At 45.1% G+C, this 22,035-nt stretch overlaps 2 pseudogenes across 2 annotated transcripts; both read left to right on the top strand.

Moving 5' to 3' along the window:
• Positions 1-16,242: 16,242 nt before the first annotated feature.
• LOC116542155 lies at positions 16,243-16,615 on the top strand (annotated as a pseudogene). The gene has a single exon (XR_004265092.1). The product of XR_004265092.1 is annotated as an NADH dehydrogenase [ubiquinone] 1 alpha subcomplex subunit 1 pseudogene (transcript).
• A 540-nt stretch (positions 16,616-17,155) lies between these two features.
• LOC116542167 lies at positions 17,156-21,307 on the top strand (annotated as a pseudogene). The gene is made up of 2 exons (XR_004265104.1): positions 17,156-17,159; positions 18,506-21,307. The product of XR_004265104.1 is annotated as a small VCP/p97-interacting protein pseudogene (transcript).
• The last annotated feature ends 728 nt before the right edge of the window (positions 21,308-22,035 follow it).

Below are 22,035 nucleotides of genomic sequence, written 5' to 3'. Positions count from 1 at the left end.
GGGTCTTGCAATTATAAGGCCCCATACTGCTAAGACCCTTCAGAGCTCTGGACTCAGAGACTCCCCACTTTGAGGCTGGATAATCATTTTCTACCCTTTTAAAACACCATGTTTACTATGAACTAAATTATTGCATTTCTTGGGTATATTTCAATAATTTAATATTGCCCACTGATATATCCACTTCTATGCCAGTACCATATTCTTTCAGTTATTTTCCCTTTATAATAGGTTTTAATATCTGAAGCAAGGTTACCATCTGGAAATTTTTCATACTAAGATTTCAGTGGCTATTAGTCTATGTTCATTATTTTAGATAAACTTTAAAAATAATTCAATTAAATGTTTTAAAAAATAAGATAATATTTATCTAGCTGGGCGCGGTGGCTCACGCCTGTAATCCCAGCACTTTGGGAGGCCGAGGCGGGTGGATCACGAGGTCAAGAGATCGAGACCATCCTGGTCAACATGGTGAAACCCCGTCTCTACTAAAACTACAAAAAATTAGCTGGGCATGGTGGCGCGTGCCTGTAATCCCAGCTACTCAGGAGGCTGAGGCAGGAGAATTGCCTGAACCCAGGAGGCGGAGGTTGCGGTGAGCCGAGATTGCGCCATTGCACTCCAGCCTGGGCAACAAGAGCGAAACTCCGACTCAAAAAAAAAAAAGATAATATTTATCTGATAATATTTTACTTGAATGAACGCTATTTCTAGGTAAAGAGAATTACCACCTTGATAGTGTCAATTGTTCTGGTTCCTTCATTCGTTTATTAGATAAATTACTATTGAAGCCGGGCACAGTGGCTGACATCTGTAATACCAGCACTTTGGGAGGCCAAGGCAGGCAGATCACCTGAGGTCAAGAATTTGAGACCACCCTGGCCAACATGGTGAAACCCCGTCTCTGCTAAAAATGCAAACATTAGCCAGGTATGGTGGCAGGTTCCTGTAGTCCCAGCTACTTGGGAAGCTGAGGCAGGAGAATCACTCCAACCCAGGAGGCAGAAGTTGCAGTGAGCCGAGAGTGCACCATTACACTACAGCCTGGGGGACACAGCAAGACTCTGTCTCAAAAAAAAAAAAAAAATCATTATTGAGGCCTCCTAAGTGCCAGGTATATTATAGGTGCTGGGACACTGGGCAATGTCAGCTATAATTCCTGTCCTCTCAAAGCTTATTTTAAACTGTATTTATTGAAAGAATCATTTACAGGTAGGTAAGAGTTGAATTCTGGCCACAAGGTGGCTGCAAGTGATGCTTGGTAATTAAGGACGTGATGAAGCCTGGATTGGGCTCCACACTTCCCCTGGGCAGTGCTTGAAGTCGGGGCTGTTAGCGCATGTTCCCTGCAGAGCAGACGGACGCCTCCACCAGCAAGTGAGTGTTCAAATGGAGACAGACTGGGACCCCGTTTAATGACTCAGAGCAGGAACAAGATTTGGAGAAATTGGAAATTAAATGTCTAAATCTGAGCCCTGAGGATTGTGGCTAATGCACTCACCTTGGGAAGGGAATTGAGATCCTGGCGTTTCATAGAAGTGACCAGATTTCTTACTGCCTTCCAGCGACCTCAGGGAGGCCTCTTGACGAACTGTTGACAATGACGTCAGCAAGGCTCAGAGACTCTTCATGGAGGGTGGAGCCCAGAAAGCATACACTGGAATCAGCAGCTCCCTCCCGCTCTGCCATCTCCCTGCCATGTCTGGATGTCACTATTCTCCATCTGCTCAGACTCTATTACCTAGTGCCTGGATCGCAGGCAGACACATCTCCTAAACAGGCCTACACTCATGCAGATCACCCCCAGGGTACAGCCAGACCAGCTTCCCTGGTTCCAGAGGGCTTGTCTTCTTCACTTCTCCCTCTTCCAGTAAAAATTTACAAGGGCCAGCCCCGGATCTGGCACCGAGAGTGATGGAGGGATGTACTGATGGATAAGACAAGATTGTATATAACAAAGAAAGGAGTTGGCTCCCAGGCAACCCATTGATTAGGAAAACCAGCTATTTATGGAAGAGAAAACTCGAATGACCAACAAGCATATGAGAAAAGGCTTGGCCCCATCAGTCACTGGGCAAATACAAATGAATCAAATATTACATCATTTTCGCATAGTCAGATTGAACTTGAAGAAAACTCAAGGTATGTTTATTTATTTTTTGTTGTTGATTTTGAGACAGTGTATCACTATGCTGCCCAGGTTGAAATGCAGTGGTGCAATCATTGCTCACTGCAGTGTCAGCCTCCTGGGCTCCAGAAATCCTCCTGCCTCTAATTCCCAAGAAGCTGGGAAGGCCCCCAGCCTCGACAATGCTTTTTTTTTTTTTTTTTTTTTTGAGATGAAATTTGGCTCTTGTTGCCCTAGCTGGAGCACAATGGCATAATCTCAGCTAACCGAAATCTCTGCCTCCTGGGTTTAAGCAATTCTCCTGCCTCAGCCTTCTGAGTAGCTGGGATTACAGGCATGTGTCACCACACATGGCTAATTTTTGTACTTTTAGTGGAGAAGGGGTTTCTCCATGTTGGTCTAGCTGGTCTCAAACTCCTAACTTCAGATGATCCACCCGCCTCGGCCTCACAAAGTGCTGGGATTATAGGTGTGAGCCACCTTGATGTAGTGGCTCACGCCTGTAATCCCAGCACTTTGGGAGGTTGAGGCGGGAGAATCACAAGGTCAAGAGATCAAGACCATCCTGGCCAACATGGTGAAACCCCGTCTCTACTAAAATACAAAAAAAATTAGCTGCGCGTGGTGGCACATGCCTGTAGTCCCAGCTACTCGGGAGGCTGAGGCAGGAGAGAATTGCTTGAACCCAGGAGATGGAAGTTGCAGTGAGCCGAGATCATGCCACTGTACTCCAGCCTGGCGCCTGGCAACAGAGGAGGACTCTATCTCAAAAATAAAAATAAAAAAAATAAATAAATAAAGTTGGGGATGCACACATCCTACTTAAAGCCAACAATTCCACCACTGGTGTACCTGCTGATGGATTCTTGTTTTGGCAACAGGAGATACAGGCAAGAGCATTCACTGCAGAAGGTTTACAATGTTGAAAAGTCAGAGACAAATCTACTCACCAGGAGGGAAAAGGATAAGTAACCGTAGTTGATTCTTACAATCAAAAGCACTCCACTGTGGTACAAATGAACAAAACACATTTACAAATTAACATGAATAATTCTCAAGAGTGCGAATTTGAATAGAGATTTAACACAATTTCAGAAGCCTGGAAGTAGAGGGGAATGGGATAGGGTATTGGGGCTTTACTATTTTTGCATATTTTTAATATTTTATTTCTTCAAAGAGAGAGACAAAGGTAAAACAAGTGTGCCAAGCTCTTATCGTCTATTAAATATGGGTGGTGAACACATATTTAAATTTTTTTTGTTTTTTTTTAATGTTTGAAAATGTTTCATAATAAAAAACTGAAAAGAATATTTTGGCTGTGCTCAGTGGCTCATGTCTGCAATCCCAATATTTTGAGAGACCAAGATGGGAGGATTGCTTGAGGCCAGAAGTTTGAGACCAAATCGGCAACATACCAAAACACCACCTCTACAAAAATGATTTTTTTTGGAGACAGAGTCTCACTCTGTCATCCAGGCTGGAGTGCAGTAGTGTGATCTCAGCTCACTGCACCCTCTGCCTCTTGGGTTCAAGTGATTATCTGCCTCAGCCTTCTGAGTAGCTGGGACTACAGGTGCCTGTCACCACGCCTGGCTAATGCTTTTTTGTATTTTTAGTAGAGACAGGGTTTCACCATGTTGGCCAGGCTGGTCTTGAACTCCTGAACTCAGGTGATCCACCCGCCTTGGCCTTCCAAAATGCTGGGATTACAGGCGTTTGTCCAGCTGAAAAATACTATTTTAAAAAGTAATTGGGTATAGTAGCACACCCTTATAGTCCTAGCTACTCAGGAGGCTGAGGCAGGAGGATCACTTGAGCCCAAGAGGTCAAGGGTGCAGTGAACCATGATCACACCACCGCACTCCAGCCTGGTGACAGAGTGAGATCCTGTCTCTAAAAAAAAAAAAAAAAAAGAAGTTACTTTAAAACAGTCTTCCTCGGGTCATGAGACAACAGTGTGATTTAAGAGTTATACAGGGAGTCAGACCATCGCCTGGAAGGACTCAGGGAAGACATCACAGAAGGGGTGACAGTTTGGGTCCTGAGGGGTCCATAGGAGTTTTTTGGTGAAGAAGGAAAATCTAGGCCCCTTAGGCAGATGCACAGGGATGGAAAAGCGTGCTTTGTGGGGGACCTGGATGGGTCCGAGAGACAGCTGAGGTGGGAGGGTAGAGGCCTAACCAGGAAGGCTCTGGGTCACACTAAAGACCTCTTCCTATGGGACACTGGGAGAGGAGTGAGGTGCGCAGTTTATCTGTTCTCGTGTCTCAGACAACAATGATTCAGGAAGGAAAAACAAACAAACCAAAAAAAAAAAAAAAAGGAGCCCAGAAAAAAAAAAAAAGCTGTGTATGATTCATTGGACTTCTGGCAATGGCTTACAAAAGACATCACCTGCAGACCATCTGACTCAGGCGGAACTCACGGCCCCGGCCTGGCCAGTCGGAGTATTGCTTCTCAACTGTTGCAGTTTTGATGAACAAAGGGCCAATCTAAGTCACAGGGAGGAAGCGATACTTTTACTGGGTTTCCTAGAAAGGGACTCTCCCTCCCTCCTAAGAGCCTAAGAGGATGTGACTGTCCTGCCAAGGGTAGGAGCCTGAGACCAGACCTGAGATGGAGGAGACAGGAGCACAAAGAAAGATGGAAAGAAACAGCATTCACTCGGCTTCCTTCAAACCCAAATCAAGCCACACCTGAACTCCTCCCGCTTAAGCCAACTTGGATCTGGTTCTCCGTCATCTACTTGAGTTAATCCCATCACTTTATCCCTTGTCTAGCTTAATGTCAGTTTCCCTATCTTCAGCTCTGGGCCCCTGAAAGCATGGTCTGTCTCCTCCCAGGCTGACTACCTGAGCTTTGTATCTATCTCTAAGACCCTCCTTGAATAATCCCGGGAGCCCGGCCTGTAGGCAGAGAGGGTCAGATGCCTGATGAGAGAAGGTGAGAAAGACAGCTTGAAAGATTGTGAGAGCCAAGCAAGGAGTGCTCAGAGAGGGGCACAAACACCCCCTTATCCACAAAGCACACAAGTCACCCGCTGTTTGCTCAGCCCCCGTATTGAACGGGCCTGCCACGGTGGCTGCGTTGCAGAAGGCATATTTAACATCACCCGTGTCGATCTGTGACAGCCATGTCTGCATTCTCTTCTCATTGCCATTAACATAGCAATAGCTCCATAATGACACCAGGCCTTCCCCAGCGTAGCTCTCTGCTTATCTCATTATAAATGAAACTATCTTGTTATGTGGGTAAACTGGAAACAGGAACGTTCTGTCTCAGATGTCACGGGGCAATTCTCCCTCATTATTTCATCACACCGAGAGAAACTGGAGCGGCTGCTGAAAGCGACTCCTGTTTTGAGCTTTCGAAGCAACATTTTAGAAGAGAAGCAGCTCGGATGTCAGCTGCAGTGAGTCCTAGGCGGCCTGTGAGGGGCATATTTCCCGACAACTCCATGGTATTATTTGTCTTTGCACAAAATAATGCCCCAGAAAGACACAGGGCAGTAAAGGCTGGGGAGAAGTGGCCAGACCTGGACAGAAATCCCCCCCCAGTCAACCACTGTGGTCAGTTTTGCAGCAAGGGAGGAAGAGGGGGCCACTGTGATGGCCAAAGCCCGGCTGTAGCGCTGACCTGCGGAGGGCTGCTAATGGCTAAAAGTAGAGGCGAAGGCTGGCCAATCTGTCTAGCCTCCCCTTCATGGGATGCAATCTGCCCGTCACAACTCTGCCCAGTGTTTGTAGAATGGCTTTTCCTGGCTGGTGGCTAATTGCTTTAGAATACCTGTGTTGGGCCCCCAGGTCACCATCTGCTGTGTTTTATGGCTCTTGGAAAGGAGATTTGTATCAGGTGTGTAAACCTGAGGCCAATCAGGATGCTTAGAACATGCTGTTGTATTTGAGCTACGGGGCAGGAAAGCGCTGATGCTTGGAAACACCGATATAACTGGCGGTGGTGTCCTCCATGGCTTTGAATGAAGACGAGACAGCTGCTCCAGCCCCACCCAACAGAGAAAAGGAAAGAAAATCAGAATCTATCTATGGGGTGTCAATTGTTCCAGAAGTGGCAGCTATAAGATTTGGAAACAATAAGAATGTTCTATCAAGTTGGGCCCAGCTACCAAGTCTTTGTGGATTCCATCCCAGGGTGACGCTGGGTACCTGCCTGGCCCCTCACCTTGTCCTGGTGGTGCAGGGCATTTGTCTGAACTCTGAATGAAGATGGTGTCCTCCCCTGCCTACACACACACACATGTGTGCACGCACGCGCACACACACACCCACACACACACACACACACACACATATACACCATACATACTATACAAGCTCTTAGGAAACAGCTCTGTGGCTTGCACAATCTTCAAAATATCATTGTCTCGATGATATCATTTGTATCATGGAATTGGGCTCTAAGTCATTCAGTGCTGAGCAGTGTTTGGGGACCATGGCCTGTGGGAAGAAGGCCAACCTCTTCTACCTGAGCAGGGACAGCAGAGATTCTGGGCTATAGGCCCAGGCCCAGCTAAAAGACGGGAAATTGGACGTGAGTGACACCCAGAGGCTCGGAGAGGAAATGACACCTGGAGAGCTTGGCCTGGAAGTCCAGCGTTTGCCCAGAGGGGTGGGAGCCCGAAGGCCTTCCAGCTGGGTTCCCGCAGGAGAGGCCTGGAGAATGGAGGGGAGAGCACTTTGGAGTCATCTGGACCTGGGTTAAAATCTCAGCTCACTGCTTCCAGCCATGTGATGTAAATTCAATATTTTGTTCTCCCTAAGCCTCAGTTTCTTCCTCTGTAAAATAGAATAGACAGGGTCTCCGGCCTACAAGTGTCTCTGTGGCAGCTCATTGCCCCCTTCTTCTAGAAGTAGCTGGTCATGATCACTGGTTACAGGACCATCAGCATCCTCCCTTGGGACTCCCACACTGAGGCCTGGGGGAAACCTTCCTTTCCAACGTCCCCATCTCTACTAAAAATCCAGTGTCCTCATTTGGCAGAAGGGGAGGCCAGGATGACTCCCAGGCAGTCTCACCCCCAATGAAGAAAGCCCATCTGCAAAGACAGAGCAAAGCCAAGGGAGGAGAGACCAGAGACAGGAATGACCAGCCAGTTCCAGTCCGTGGACCCGCACACCTAGGCCAGTTCCAATTCTGTCCGTGGAGAGCCAGTAGGCCCCCTCCCGTGCTGAAGCCAGAGCCTGGGGTGTGGCCTGGCCTAGTGCCTGGGAAGAACTTAGTGTGTCTGGACAAGAGGAGCTCCTTCCCTCTCCCCCTACAGGCAGTCCCACCCATGGAAGTTGGGTGGTGAGTTGGAGACCACGTGCTTTGTCCTGGCCGAGGAGGCAGAGCTGCGAGTGTCAGCTCCCTTCGGAGCCCATACTCTGGCTGCCCACACACATGGGCTCTGCCTGGACCAGCCCAACCCTGCACTGTTTTCTTCAGCAAGAGAAAGACAGGCAGGAGCTGCTCTCTGGCTGGTGACTAAGGTCTGAGAGGCAAGGCAGCACCCACACTCCAGGACCTGAGAAGAAACTCAGAAAGTGCTGCCTGAGATGGAGATGTCCCAGCACCACCTAGGGGCAGGGGCAGATCCCCTTCCCGTCCTTGTCCTGCCCACCACAGGGAGGGGATGGGTGGAGGGGCCACGTTGTCCATTTGGTGTTTATTATTCTTTCCTCTTCCTTTGCTTTCAGATAGTCAGCGAGCAGGTGAGGACCACTGCCACATGAAGGGGCACAGAAAAGGATCAGCTTGAGTGCTTGACTCTGTGCTCATTCCTGTCCAGTCCCTCACCCTGCAGCCCTGGGGGATGACTCAGCCAGCAGATTTAGGACCAGCACCAGGCATCTCTCCACACCAGGCAGAGAGGCCAGTGGGAACCCATAAGATTGAGGCATCTGGCAAAATGAGGAGCAGAGCATGAATGACACACTGCACCCCTCCTGAGGGGCTGGGTTCACACATGCATGCAACAGAACATGCACACATAGAAACACATGCATACATGCTCACACACAGAAACACATGTACACATTCACACACACACGAACACGCAGAAACACATCCACACACACATACACACTCAGAAACACATCAAGAGAAACACATGCCCTTACACAGAAACACACACACACTCCCACACACAGAAAAAACACACTCACAGAAACACATGCATCCACACTCAGACACACCCATACACAGACACACTGGACCACACACCCAAGGGTCCAGCTACTCATCTCCACAATCCAGAAGCCACATCTGACCACAAACACACACAGGTCCTGCTGTACCCATGAGCCGCAGAGGCATGCGATACAGGCAATCAATCGGTGTGGAGGAGGAGCCTCCTGAGGGAACAGAGGCCACCAGCCTACTGTCTGGGGAAGCTGGCCCCTGCCCCTAAGGGCCAAGACGTGGGCCTTGATTTTAGGGCAGCAGGCAGGGCAGTGAGGAGGCTTTGGCCAGAGGCAAATCCAGGGCACTTCCAGACTGTGCAGAGCTGGAGGAAGATCGCCCTGCACACGTCTATGCAGGAGCAAAGGGGAGGTACGCCCCCTTTAGCCGCAGCCCCCATCTGCACCAGAACTTCTACCCAGGTTTCTCCAGCACTGGCAGCCACAGGGCGGAGGACGGAGCTGTCTGGCTCCTCAGTGAAATGCCATCTTCTCCATGAGGCCTGCCCTGGCCCCCGATCAAAGATGGAATCACTCACACATATATCACACAGACACACACACACGGACATGTACGCATGCCACACACACACACACACACACACGCATGCTCCTTCTCTCCTGTTCTTTCTCTACAGCTCACATTACCATTGAATGGTGTGTTTAACTCAATTTTCTGCCTTATTTCCTGTCTTTCTCCCCAGAATCTAAGCTTCGTGAGTGGAGGGATTGGGGTCTTTTTCTTTTTCCTGCACTGGGGCATCTCTTACACATAGAGCTGGCTCTGCTGCTGCAGGCACTCTGTAAATATCTGTTGAGTGGAAGAACTCCAGACCATCGCTGATAAAACAAACAAAAATCCCCCCGTCCTTTGAGACCCCTGCCCCTTGACACCTCCCGGGCCCCTCAGGACTAGAACTCCAAGGTGGTCCTGGGCTGCGAGCGGCCACCGTCCCGTCCTCCTGCCCGCAGCCCGGTCACCTGGACGAACCTGGGCAGGGCCAGGCCCAGCCCTCCCCGGAGACCCCTGGAGACAGGCGCCCCGCCCCGCGTGGACGGGACCGAGGCTGGGGAATCCTTGCTTCTCAACGCAACTTTTCCCTCTGGAAAACGGGAGACAGGAACGTGTGGAAAGGAAGCACCGGGAACGCGGCGCGCCCACGCCTCTGGCCCTGGCTCGGGGCGCTGTCGGGGACCCCACCCCTCATTCCCAGGGAGACCCAGGACCCCCGCGTCCTCCGTCTCCCCTGCGCCTGAGAAGGACTTGGTGCCGCCAGGTGGCGGGAATCTTCATCGCCTCTGCAGCCCTGGAGGAGGGCGCCGTTTCCACCCCTCACCATAGGCTGCAGCCGCAGGCCAGGACAATGAGCTAGCCCCGCTGGGACGTCCTTGCAGACAAAGTAGTCAAGGGGATCTCCAAGCGCAGCGAAGTCGCCCCTCGGATGCTCAGGCAGGGTCTGGGGACCCGGCCCTGGGATCCCGTGACCCCAGCGGGCCGCGGAACCAGCCCGACCCAGCCCGGGTGAGGCGCCTCCGAAGCGGGAGCCGCGCGCCCTCGTGTGGCCGTGCCTGGGAACGCAGGTCCTGGAAATAGGCCGCCCGGGACTCCGGGCCAGCTGCCAAGACCCCTGGGAAGGCAGGAGGCGAAGGGAGGGAGGCCCCAGGAGCCCCTCGACAGGCCTAACTCACGTTCTGCAGGTTGGAACGCCCTTGATAGAACTGAATCTGTTATGATGGCCACAGAGATGCATCCCCTTTGAAAGAAGGGCTGCGAGGTGGCACAGCCCCGCATCCGGTTCCCCAAGTTTCCCTTTCCCTGGAGACTCACTGAGCACCTAGTCACCGCACGACTTTGCTCTCCCTTGAGAGCTCTAGCCTGACCCTGTGCAAGGCTCCTCCAAGGCTGCCCTGAAGATCTGGGGGCAGCCTAGGAGACATAGCCCAGGGTAACAGGAAACAAGACAGTAACAGACAACTATATCCTGTGGAATCCATTCATTCCGCAGGAGGTGGGGCGTGCCCACCATGAGCCAGCCACCCTGGAAGACTTTGAAGTTGTGTCCTCTGCATGCTACAGAAGGCTTTCGAATTCGACCACCAAAATTCAGACTTATGAAAGGGCAAACCCCACAATGAGGCCTCTGCTCAGCAGGGGGCTCCTAGGCTCCTTCCCTGCTTTTAGCCCAGGAAAAGACCTCACATACTTCTGGCCCTATGCACCTCTGACGTAATAACTCACATTTAAGGAGGAATTACTGTGTTGGGGGCACATACACCCTTCTGATCATTTGGGTGGGCGCTGGTCCTACACAATTTCATTCAAGAATTGGAGTGTGATTGATACAGTTTGGCTATGTCACCACCCAAATTTCATCTTGACTTCCCAGGTGTAGTGGGAGGGACCTGGTGGGAAGTAATTGAATTATGGGGGCAGGTCTTTGCCGTGCTGTTCTCGTCGTAGTGAATAAGTCTCACAAAAATCTGACGGTTTTAAAAACAGGAGTCTCCCTACACAAGCTCTATTTCTTGTGTGCCGCCATGTGAGATGTGCCTTTCACCTCCTGCCATGATTTTGAGGCCTTCCCAGCCATGTGGAACTGTAAGTCCACCATATTTCTTTCTTTTGTAAATTGCCCAGTCTCAGATATCTCTTTATCAGCAGCATGAAAATGGACTAATACCTTAGAAGTGCTAAGAGTAAACTGGAAACTTTGAAGGAGTTTATCCAGGCAGGTTGCCTCCACATTTTGGCCAGCTGCCTGGGAGCTTGAAGCCGTCTTTTGAATTTAGCCCAAGAGTCTCAAACTTGTGATCAATACCAAGGACTCTGTAAAGGAACTTCTCTTTATTTAGTCATTACATGGAGCATGATGCACTGGGATATGTTGAAATGTTGTTTGATGTGATTGCGAGTTTGTTATTGATATAATTGGTGCAGCCAGAGAAAAGCAGCTAAAACTTTTGGGAAATTTACTCTTAATATTGTAACATATAATATAAAGGGAAAAGCAGAACCACAATAATGATTGGGGATTTGTGGTTCCCATGTGCTCGAAGATGTGTGTCCTTGGGATGTTGATAATTTACAAAGTTTCATACCATCATCTCCCTGCTTTCCAGCCTTTTTAAGATCTGAAAGGAAATTCGCAAATTGGTCTCTGAAAGCTATAACTGATACATCAGCAAATCAGAGCTGGCCTTGGTGAGTGAAGTCTAAATCCTGGGGCCCAGACCTGTACCCCAATGATGGAAGGTGCACTGTACACCTGGAGACCAATGCGCCCTTCTCAAAAGACACTTCAAGTGCAGGGGTGGTTCATTCTACTTCTGAAAAACAAACTTGCATTTCCCCGGCCCTCCTCTCCCGTTGTTGCCGACACTCCCACCCCAATCTCCGGCCTGCTGGCACAGACAGAATGTGTCCCAACTGGCAGAACAAAGTTGTCTAGGGCCACTGAACATTTTAGCCAAATTCTCCAACTCTAAGCCAGCCTGCATCTAGGGGACAAAGAAAAGTATTCTCCCCACGATAACACAGAAGGTTCTTAGGGCTTGGGGGCATTGCACATGACCACAGTGTCTAGTCCACCTCTCTGGAGCCAAGAAGAGAGAGAAATAACCTCCCTAGAGTATTTCTTCTATCTCTAGGCTAGAAAGAAATATAGTGTCAGCCACAGATGCATTTTTAAAAAGTCACATTTTATAATGGGAAAAAAAGTAAAATTAATTTTAATAACTTATTTTTTATTAATCCAATATGAAATAATTCATTTCAAGATATAATGATAATACAATTATTAATGTGATGTTTTACCTTTTTTATATGAAATTGGCTGCGGATTTTAGATTTCCAGGACAACTCAGTTCAGACCAGCTCCAATTCAAGTGCTCAGGAACCACATGTAAGCTGTGACTGCCTTACTGGACAGTGCAGGTCTTGAGGGCATCTCTGGAGCTCATGGCACAACAGAGCACTGTCACTGCCACCATCCAAAGTCCAAACCAGGGGGCCAGGCCCTCAGCGCTGCCTCCAAAACATAACTGAAACAAAACTACCGTAAATGTGGGTTGTATCTGGGCCTGAAAGACCTAGTGGATAGCACTTGCTGAAGCCTTCATGGGGCAGTCTCATCCCAGGAATGACTGCTTGGGGAAAGACTGAGCCAGGGCCCCTATATAAACCGGCTTACCTGTTCCATCAGGACCCTTGGTTGGTTTTTCTAGGTAAATGAATGTCCACAGGAGGGCACCTACAACATCTTTGATGCTGTTGTTGTTGAATTTAAAATGAAGTTCAAGGCTAGTCTTATGATGGATCAATCGACTTTTTGGTGCGTAATAAGCAATGGAACACACATTTCCTTCTTAGCTTTGGCTGCCAGGAAACTCAGAGCCAAGTCGCCTTTCAGTTAAAAGCTATAGCCTCAGCTATACCTCCACTATGATATAGTGGTTGTCCTTTACTCTTATTTTAATACTTTGAAGATTTGACAGGGTTTCTGTCTTCTGAAACTTTAAGCAATAGTAAATCATTTTTAGAAATGGACAGGTATGTATAGGGAAGTTTTCAGATTTTTACCACTAGATGGCAGCATTATACAATAGACCACCGACTTCAGTCGTCTGTGCGCCCTCCCCACTAGCACTCCGGCCTATTCCACTGTTTTAACAGCTCCGTGACTTTGGGCTATTGACCTTTAACACTCTGAACCTCTGTTTTGTCATGTGAAAAATGAAACACTATGTGAAAATGAACTGAGATGAAATATAACTGGAGATGTAGTAGTAACCTTTTGATTAAGTGCATGGATTCTGAGGCAGATGACGTGGTTTCCAATTCTGTTTTGCCAATTCATAGCCATAAGAGCAGGCAAGGTATCTAACGTTAAGCCTTAGCTTCTACTCTGTAAAATGATGAGGCTAGTGCCTGCTTTTTAGGAATGTTGCAAGAATTTGAGGGCAATGTACAAAGCGCTTAGAACAATGCCTGGCCACACAGAACATCAAGGGTTAGTCGCTACCATCATTATTACCATCAACACATAAAGCACCCACCACAGAGCATGGCACACATGCTTTTAAACTCCAGTGTGACACTTGTGTGCTTAATGGTCTATGAGATGTTGGAAATGAGGCCTCCGCGTGGGCTTTTCTTTGTGCCAAGGTGGGAGAATTGACTCCTGGCCCTGCTGCTCTCTGGGGTCAGAGTCTGGGTGGGGAGGGAGGGATGTGGTAGGTGTGCTGGGAAGAAAGATGCCTCTGAGCAGCTTGTGCCGTGGGGAAGGCTTGCAGGAAATGGGCTGGAGAGGTGAACAGATCTCTTTACAAATGTCATTGTGCAGACAGTGTATTTGGATCCCATCACCATTTTTGACAAAGCAAGTAAAGGATTTACACTATTGTGAACTTTTGGCTGCTGGATTGTGTTTTAGTTTTTCCACTGAGCCCTTCGTCAGCACTAAACAAGAGTGGTCCTTCATTTATAATGGTTGCGTGTATAAAGCACTCAACGAACATTAACTATTATTGTTGAGTGTGATAGAACCCTCAATAAACATTACATACCATGTGACCAGGCTCCTGCATTCCACACCCAACTGGGGGTGGGAATTCCCCTTTATAAAACCATCAGATCTTGTGAGACTTATTCACTACCATGAAAACAGCACAGAAAAAAAAACCCTCCCCCATGATTCAATTACTTCCCACTGGGTCCCTCCCACAACACATGGGAATTATGGGAGCTACAATTCAAGATAAGATTTGGATGGGGACACAGCCAAACCACATCATAACCACAGCGAGTCTCAGGATACAGGATCAATACATAAAAATCAATTGCACTTTTATGAATAAACAAGACATTAAGGATACAATTCCTTACACAATAGCATCAAAAAATTAAAATACTTAGGAATAAATTTGGCAAAAGGAGTATAAGATTTATACAGTGAAAATTATAAAACATTGCTGAGGGAAACCAAAAACATCTAAATAATTGAAAAGACACTTCACATTCATGGATTGGAAAATTCAACGTTGCCAAGATGAGTATTCTCTCCCAACTGAATAGATCCCATACAATTCCTATCAAAATTCCAGCATACATTTGTGCAGAACTTGACAAAATGATCCTAAAATTTATATTGAATTATTAAGGCCATGAATAGCTAAATAAATGTTGCAAAAGAAGAGCAAATTTGGAGGCCTTTAACTTCCTAACTTCAAAACTTACTGTAAAGCTAAAATACAATTATGAAGACAGTGTGGTCTGGCATGAGAAAAGATGCATGGATCCAGAGAACAGAACTGACCATCCAGAAAATAAATTCTTTTATTTACAGCCAATTTACTTTCAACAAAAGTGCTAAGAGGGCTCCTTGGGTAAAGGATAGCCCTTTTAACCAATGGTGGTGAGACAATTTGGTATCCACATGCAAGAAGATGAGCTTTAACCCTCATCGCATGCCATACACAAAAATTAACTCAAAATGGATCACAGACTTACACATAAGAGCTTAAACAATACAACTTTTAGAAGATGGCAGGAGAAAACCCTCAAGGCCTTGGGCAAGGCAAAAATTTCTTAGATATAACACCAAAGGCAAAATTCAACACCATTTCACATGCGGCACAATGGCTATAATAAAAAGGACAGTAACAAATGTTGTCAAGAATGTGGAAAAATGGGAACACTTATACATTGCTACTAGGGACATAAAATGGTGAAGCCACCTTGAAAAACAGTTTGGCAGTTTCTTAACAAGTTAAACATAAATTTTTCATATAATCCAGCAAGTTGCACTTTTAGGTATCTACCCAAGAGAAATGAAAATAGATTGAAATGCCCTCATTTTCTGGGGTGCCACCTGAAGTTCTTTGTCTCACAGCTGAGAAAATCAAGGACACGTACACACCGAGGGTGAGGTTAGAGCAGAAGTTTAATAAGTCGAAGAAAGTGGAAAAGTTCTCTGCCGCAGAGAAGAGTCCTGAAAAACTGTTGCTGCTTATCACCGTTTGATACAGAGGCTTTTAAAAGAAACCAGTGAGGGTTGAATGTCTCATTTGCATAAATGCATGAATTTCTGGTAGCCCCACCCCATCCTCCTAGTGCGCCTGTAAGTCCTTAGCTTGAGTTACTCCACATTGCTTTGTTCCCCTTACTGTGCACATGTCAGGGGATAGAATTTTCCACTGGAGGCATGTCTAGGCAAGTCTCCTGTGTAGACTTTCTTATCTGCAAGACTGTGGGCATGTCTCAGGCAAGCCCCACTGTGCAAGGTCCCTTATATCTGTGCCTGCAGGCAGTTCTTTTGTTTGAAAGAACTCAACCCAGGACCCTTCTAAACTGCCTGCCTGACAGGTTTCTTCCTTCCTCCTCTCTCAATATGTCCAAAGACTTATACATAAATGTTGCTAGCAGTAGTATTCAAAATTGCCAAAATTTAGAAACAATGTAAATGTCTATAAACTGTTGAATGAATAGACAATATAAGGTAAGCCCATATAATGGGATATTATTCAACAATAAAAATAAATTATGAGATTCATACTATGATTTTGGTGAACTTCAAAATCTAATATTCTAAATGGCAAAGGTTGCACACTTGGTAAACTTACTAAAAAAAAAATTTTTTTTTTTTGAGACTGGGCCCTAACACTTCACCCAGGCTGGAGTGCAGTGGTGTGGTCATGGCTCACTGCAGTCTTGACCTCCTGGGCTCAAGTGATCCTCCCACCTCAGGCTCTCTAATAGCTGAGACCACAGGTGTGTGCAACCATGCTCAGCTAGTTTTTCTATTATAAGAAATATTTTGGCTGGTCCGAGTGCAGTGGTGTTTACAACTAATTGATCACAACCAGTTACAGATCTCTTTGTTCCTTCTCCACTCCCACTGCTTCACTTGACTAGCCTTAAAAAATAAATAAATAAATAGAGGGGTTTGGCCTAGGTAACTGGGCAGAGATGTGGTTCGAGATACTCCCTGGACTCGCCGCCATGGGCGTGTGCTTGCTTATTCCAGGAGTGTCTACTGCGTACATCCACAGGTTCACTAACGGCGGCAAGGAGAAAAGGGTTGCTCATGTTTTGTATCCATGGAATTTGATGGAAAGAGATAGGCACATCTCTGGAGTTGATCTTTACTATAAGCCAAAGGGTTTGGAGAACATTGATTAAAGAAGCATTTTCCTGATTGATGAAAAAAATAACTCAGTTATGGTCATCCACCCCTGCTAGAAGATTATACAGTATATTATGTAGCATGCAGTGTGTTATGTAGTGCTTAATAAAAATAAAATGAAAATAAATAAATAAATATTTTAACTGTATACTTGGAATAGATAAATTATATATGTAAAATGTGCTTCAATAAAGTAATGGCTCTTTAAAAAAAAAAAAGTAAAATGAGACCACACAGCTTTTGAAAACTAACCTACTTTTTTAAAAACATGGTTTGCCTAGGCATGGAAAGTCACACCTGTAATCTCAGTACTTTGGGAGGCCAAAGCAGGCGGGTTACCTGTGGTCAGGAGTACGAGACCAGCCTGGCCAACATGATAAAACCCTGTCCCTACTAAAAATACAAAAAAAAATTTAGCAAGGTGTGGTGGCGGGCACCTGTGATCCCAACTACTCAGAAGGCTGAGGCAGGAGAATTGCTTGAATCTGGGAGGCAGAGGTTGCGGGGAGCCAAGATTGCACCACTGCACTCAAGCCTGGGTGACAGAGTGAGACTCTGTCTCAAACAAATAAAATAAAATAAAAACTTTAAAAATGGTTGATCTTCTCACCAGTGAGTATTGAGTGGGCATGGGGTTGGGGTGGCTTACAGGGCCTGCTTACGCGAAGATGCGTCTTCAAAAGTAATTTATAATGTGTAATGCAAAGGACTGAGGGAAACTGAGCAAAATTCTTTTGACTGTTGGGAATACTCAGAAGAGGGAGTGAGAGAGCACCGACAACGTGGAATAAAAGAAGCTAAGAAGAGTGTTCCCATCTTGCCTGCCCTCAGGCAGAAAGAGGATAAAGAGCGAAGCCCAAATCCCTGTGCACGGAGCCCAACCTGGCCAGCATAAGTCTCTGCTCTCCCCTCCGGCCTGGCAGACAACCAGACAGTGAATGTACACGGTGCATAAGCACTTGCCTTTGATGTTCTGAGCTGGCCACGGGGCAAAAGATGTGGGGGCCTGGGGAGGGCAGTATTCAGAAGGAAAGAAAAAAAAAATCCAATTTTCTCAGGCAGAGAAAAATAATCGCTGGTTACATAACGTTGTTTGCAGCTAGAAGTTATTAGAAAAGTGGTGGTAAAGTGTGGTTACAGAAAATTAAATATTGATAAAAAGAGAAAAATAGTTGTTGTGGGAAAAATTTTACTTCTCTGTACAAAAGAAGTCCATACTTGCTTGGATTTTAACACGGTTCCTTGCTTTAGGATTCCTTTTCCTGTGCCATTTCTTGCGTGCAGTCTTGTGTGTCTGTTCCTTAAGGAAGGAAGCTCTGACCAGGCATGTGCTGCTGAGAGCTGGGCAACTGGACCCTAATAGGGCTTTCCCACTCACCCCAAACCAGAGTAGCATTGGCTTAGCGTTAAGGAAACCATAAATCAATGTTATAATTAAAGATTGGGGTCTCCTTCCGTGGCTCAAAGCCAGTGAGCAGAATTAGATGGCCAATTCTTTCTCTCACTCTTTTTCTTTTCTTTCTTTTTTCTTTGAGATGGAGTCACACTCCGTCGCCCAAGCTGGAGTGCTTTGGTATGATCTCGGCTCACTGCAACCTCTGCCTCCCAGGTTCAAGAGATTCTCCGCCTCAGCCTCCTGAGTAGCTCTGATTACAGGCGTGCACCACCATCCCCAGCTAATTTTTGTATTTTTAGTAGAGAGGGGGTTTCACCATCTTGGTCAGGCTGGTCTGGAACTCCTGACCTTGTGATCCGTCAGCCTCAGCTTCCCAAAGTGCTGGGATTACAGGCGTGAGCTACCGCATGTGGCCATAGATGGTCTGTTCTTTAGCTCATCCCAGCCTCAGAGGCAGGAGTCAGCAGAGCAGTGGCTGAACAAACCACAGGAATCCTCAAGCCTGTAACCCAGTGCGTGGGGCAAAGCCCTGGGATCTATCCATTCTGGTTTTCAGCGCTATAGATCCATGCTATAAAAATCTGTCCAATGCAATCTGCATTCCGTCACACCTTGCACTAAGGTCTAGTTGGTATACTAAGAGTTGACATCCCACAGCAAACAGCCCTCACGCAGCAGGATGCTGGAAAGGGCTCGTCTATAAAGATTTCTTTTGAGCCACGGGACGGCGGTGTGAGCGGGGCAAGCGCGGAAGACCAGGGACGCGCATCGTACGGAGCAGTTAGAGCCGCCTGGCCTGGGGCGGACCCGTCAGGGGCTCCCCAGTTGGTAGTCCCTGTGGGGCTGTGTTTTCCTTGTCCCGGGGAGTCCGCGCCTCCCATGCCTGACCTTGAAAAGAGCAAAGCTTGCAGAGGCTGCAGGGAGAAGACAAAAATAGGTTGCATCTCGGGGAATTTTGGATGCTCAATCTGTGCCAGAAAAGAGAAAGAAAAGGAAAAAATGGAAAAACAGATTGCTACATCTGGGCCCCCACCAGAAGGTGGACTTAGGTGGACAGTTTCATAAAGCAGAACGTGAAGAGAAGGGTCTACTGCCAATAACTGTTTATCTGTGATCAAGTGGACTTCCTCAATTTAATTTCTTCTCTTTGAATAAAGATTCAGACTTTGTAATATTATTGCACTTAAGTGCGATGCTAAAAAAACCTTTAATTTTCAAGCTTAGAAAATGGCTAGACTTTTCATTAAATACTAATTGTCCTACATTTGCTCTTCTGCAGTTAGTAGGTGATTTGCTATTTTTCTTAGCAGTTAAAAAATGGAACTAAATAGTAAATATACATACATTGCATGTAAAAATGTTCCATACACCTGTAAGATTAAAATTCGTAATTGTATTTTCATCCTTTATAAAATGATCTAACTACTTATATTTATGCTGCTTCGCCTTACATCTGTTTTTATTTCACTATATATGAAGATGTTTGATTAAACTTATGGACTTAGTGCCTTTAAACTGATCATCGGGGAAAATCTTGAAAAAATCATTTGAAGGGCTGATGTGAAGGAGCACTGTAAATTTTTATAACTTACTAAGCAATGAATATTTTTAGGCAGATGTTAGGTTTCTTCTAATTTAAGTTTATGTAGCTTATAAAATAACATACTATGTTTTACATTTATGATAAAGGGTTTTTTTTTCATTGTTGGCTGAATGTAAAAATATATATTAGTGATACCATCGGGGGCAGTGATGTTCTATTATATATTAGATTCAGCTCTGTAAAGATCTTTGTAGTAACTGAATGAGTTAAACTAATAAGCTGGATGGATTATGAGTGGTAATACATTTGTCCGTATTTCATAAGTAGTGTTAATCTTGTCTACTTAAAAAGAGAATGATATAAGATTTATACAGATATTAATTGTCAAGGCAAGTATGAATGTATGAAAAAGAAACAGTAGATACTGTACTTAAAAAAGGTTTACTTCAGATGTAAAAATATTGAAGTAATTCTATACAATGCATGTTCATAAACCTTTGCATTTTTGTTTATTAGAAACATGAATTTTATAGCATTTTTGGTTTCTCCTTATATAATACACTGAAATAAAATAATTGCTATTAGCTATTAAGGTTGATAACTCTTTTAAATGGCAAGGCCACATGTTGAGCCCTAAATTAGAATTTGCAGATATTAAGTGCCAATAGAAGTTATAAGTTAAATTGACCAAATTTACTTGCTCTACACAAAGGAAATTGAGCCACTTTCTTCACCTATCCCTGCCACAAGACTTAAGTTATATTGTGGTGTATTGTACATGTTAGTTTTAAAAAGTCTGAACTATTATATAATACAGACTTCTTGACTTCTCACTGAAAAATTATTTTTTTATTATGGTATGAAATATTCTGTGAATATCTAGGCAAAACATACTGTTAGTCTCCGTTTCTTTATCCTTTAGAGGATTAGTGCTGTTTTTGTTCATAAAGGATAGTGAAATCATCGAACTATATTTTAGAATGAAAATTTTTGATTTTATTAAAATGATTTTTTTCAAAGGAAAAGGAATGATTAATAGCTGAGTGCCTATGGAGCTAGAGCATAGCATCCTTGAACTGTGCAGATCCTTTCTCCCAATAGCAAGAACAATTTTGTCTTTAATACATCTTAAAGAATTGGGACTTGGCGTTCGTGTAAATGGCTTACTTCCACGGAATTATGTCCTATTTCTACAAGCAGTTTATACCCAAATGCCACGCTTATCTATTGTTAACCGTTAATTATATTCAGATATATTTCTTTTTGGGAAAAGTGGGACATATTCCTTCCAACCATGGCCTGTCACCATGAGTGTAATCAGCTTTCTCCAAAACCACATGGGCTGTAGGGGCTAAGGACTGGGACCCGTATGTTAGGAGCAGTGTTAGGAAAGGGCAAGGGAAAAGATGTGACTGGATGCCTAATGAGAAACCAGTAATATATATATGTTATATAGGTGTGTGTGTACATATATACACACACACACATATATCCAGACATCTCTCTCATAAAGTAACCATCAGTTCCTATGAAAACCTTATGTGGAAGCCAATTTCTCATAGTTAATAATTTAGGAGAAAATTATTATGCTTAAAGTGTCACTTACAACCCCTAACCAAATTACCAAACTATAACTGGAATAGTAAAATGCATATATGTAACTATCATGATGTAAAATGCTTAAACCACTGCTGCTTAATACTAATCAAACATGGCTGCTGACGAAAGTTGTGAATTATTATACAGCCCCTTTGTAACATGCTGCATGTTTTTAAAAACATTTCTGTGTTTCTGTTTGTTCCACTGCTGGTATTTGGAATGTAATTTAACAGTTCCCACACATGGTTTGGTATAAATTCTGTATTGCCTTTTAGGGATATAGACATTTTTTTTTCTATGTAAAAAAAAAATTCTTTTAGGGGACCCCTATTCGGGATGGTGTAGATGGAACTGATGACTACTAAGAAAATATTACCACAAGAGCACAGAGAAGGGCTGACATAAGTAAGGATGAATCTCCCCAAGCTTCCATGCTAAGGGAACAAACTATTCAAGTTTGGGAGAAATATATTTTGTCCCTGACAGTGGATGGATCGTGATGCATAAGGTAATGTGTTCCCAACCCCAATTACCACAACAACAAAAAAAGGAGTAAAACAATAATGCAGCAGTACTAGTTCTGAGGTCAGGGAGATAGGCCATTTGCTGTGTCTTTGCATAAATGACTAAAAATTTTTTGAAACATCATCCCATGATGACAAAGACCACTCATTAAGGCTGTGGCAAGGGAGATTAATTATTGGATGCCTATATGCCAGGTGCTTTACAAATGTTAATGTTGCCTGGGCAATAGCAATGACTCTATTAGTAAACCCACACACAGACAGGCACACACACTTTTCTGATTATAAGAGCATAGTTTCACCATTTTAAAAAAATAGATGTATGATAAAAAATAAAATGAGCCACCATTAAGATGTTATTCTTTTATATAGGTGTTTATAAGCATGTGTGTATTGATATTGTACTACATTCATGGCTTTGTAATTTCACTTTTGTTCCCAGTTGTAATGTGAATATTTTGAATAAATATTCTTTTTTTTTTTTTT

This window comes from Sapajus apella, unplaced genomic scaffold (assembly GCF_009761245.1).
Source record: "Sapajus apella isolate SASKATOON/1434 unplaced genomic scaffold, GSC_monkey_1.0 scaffold163, whole genome shotgun sequence".
In the NCBI taxonomy this organism is placed as follows: Eukaryota; Metazoa; Chordata; class Mammalia; order Primates; family Cebidae; genus Sapajus; species Sapajus apella.
Note: the sequence above shows the minus strand (reverse complement) of the source record. Positions and strands in the feature narration are given on the sequence as shown.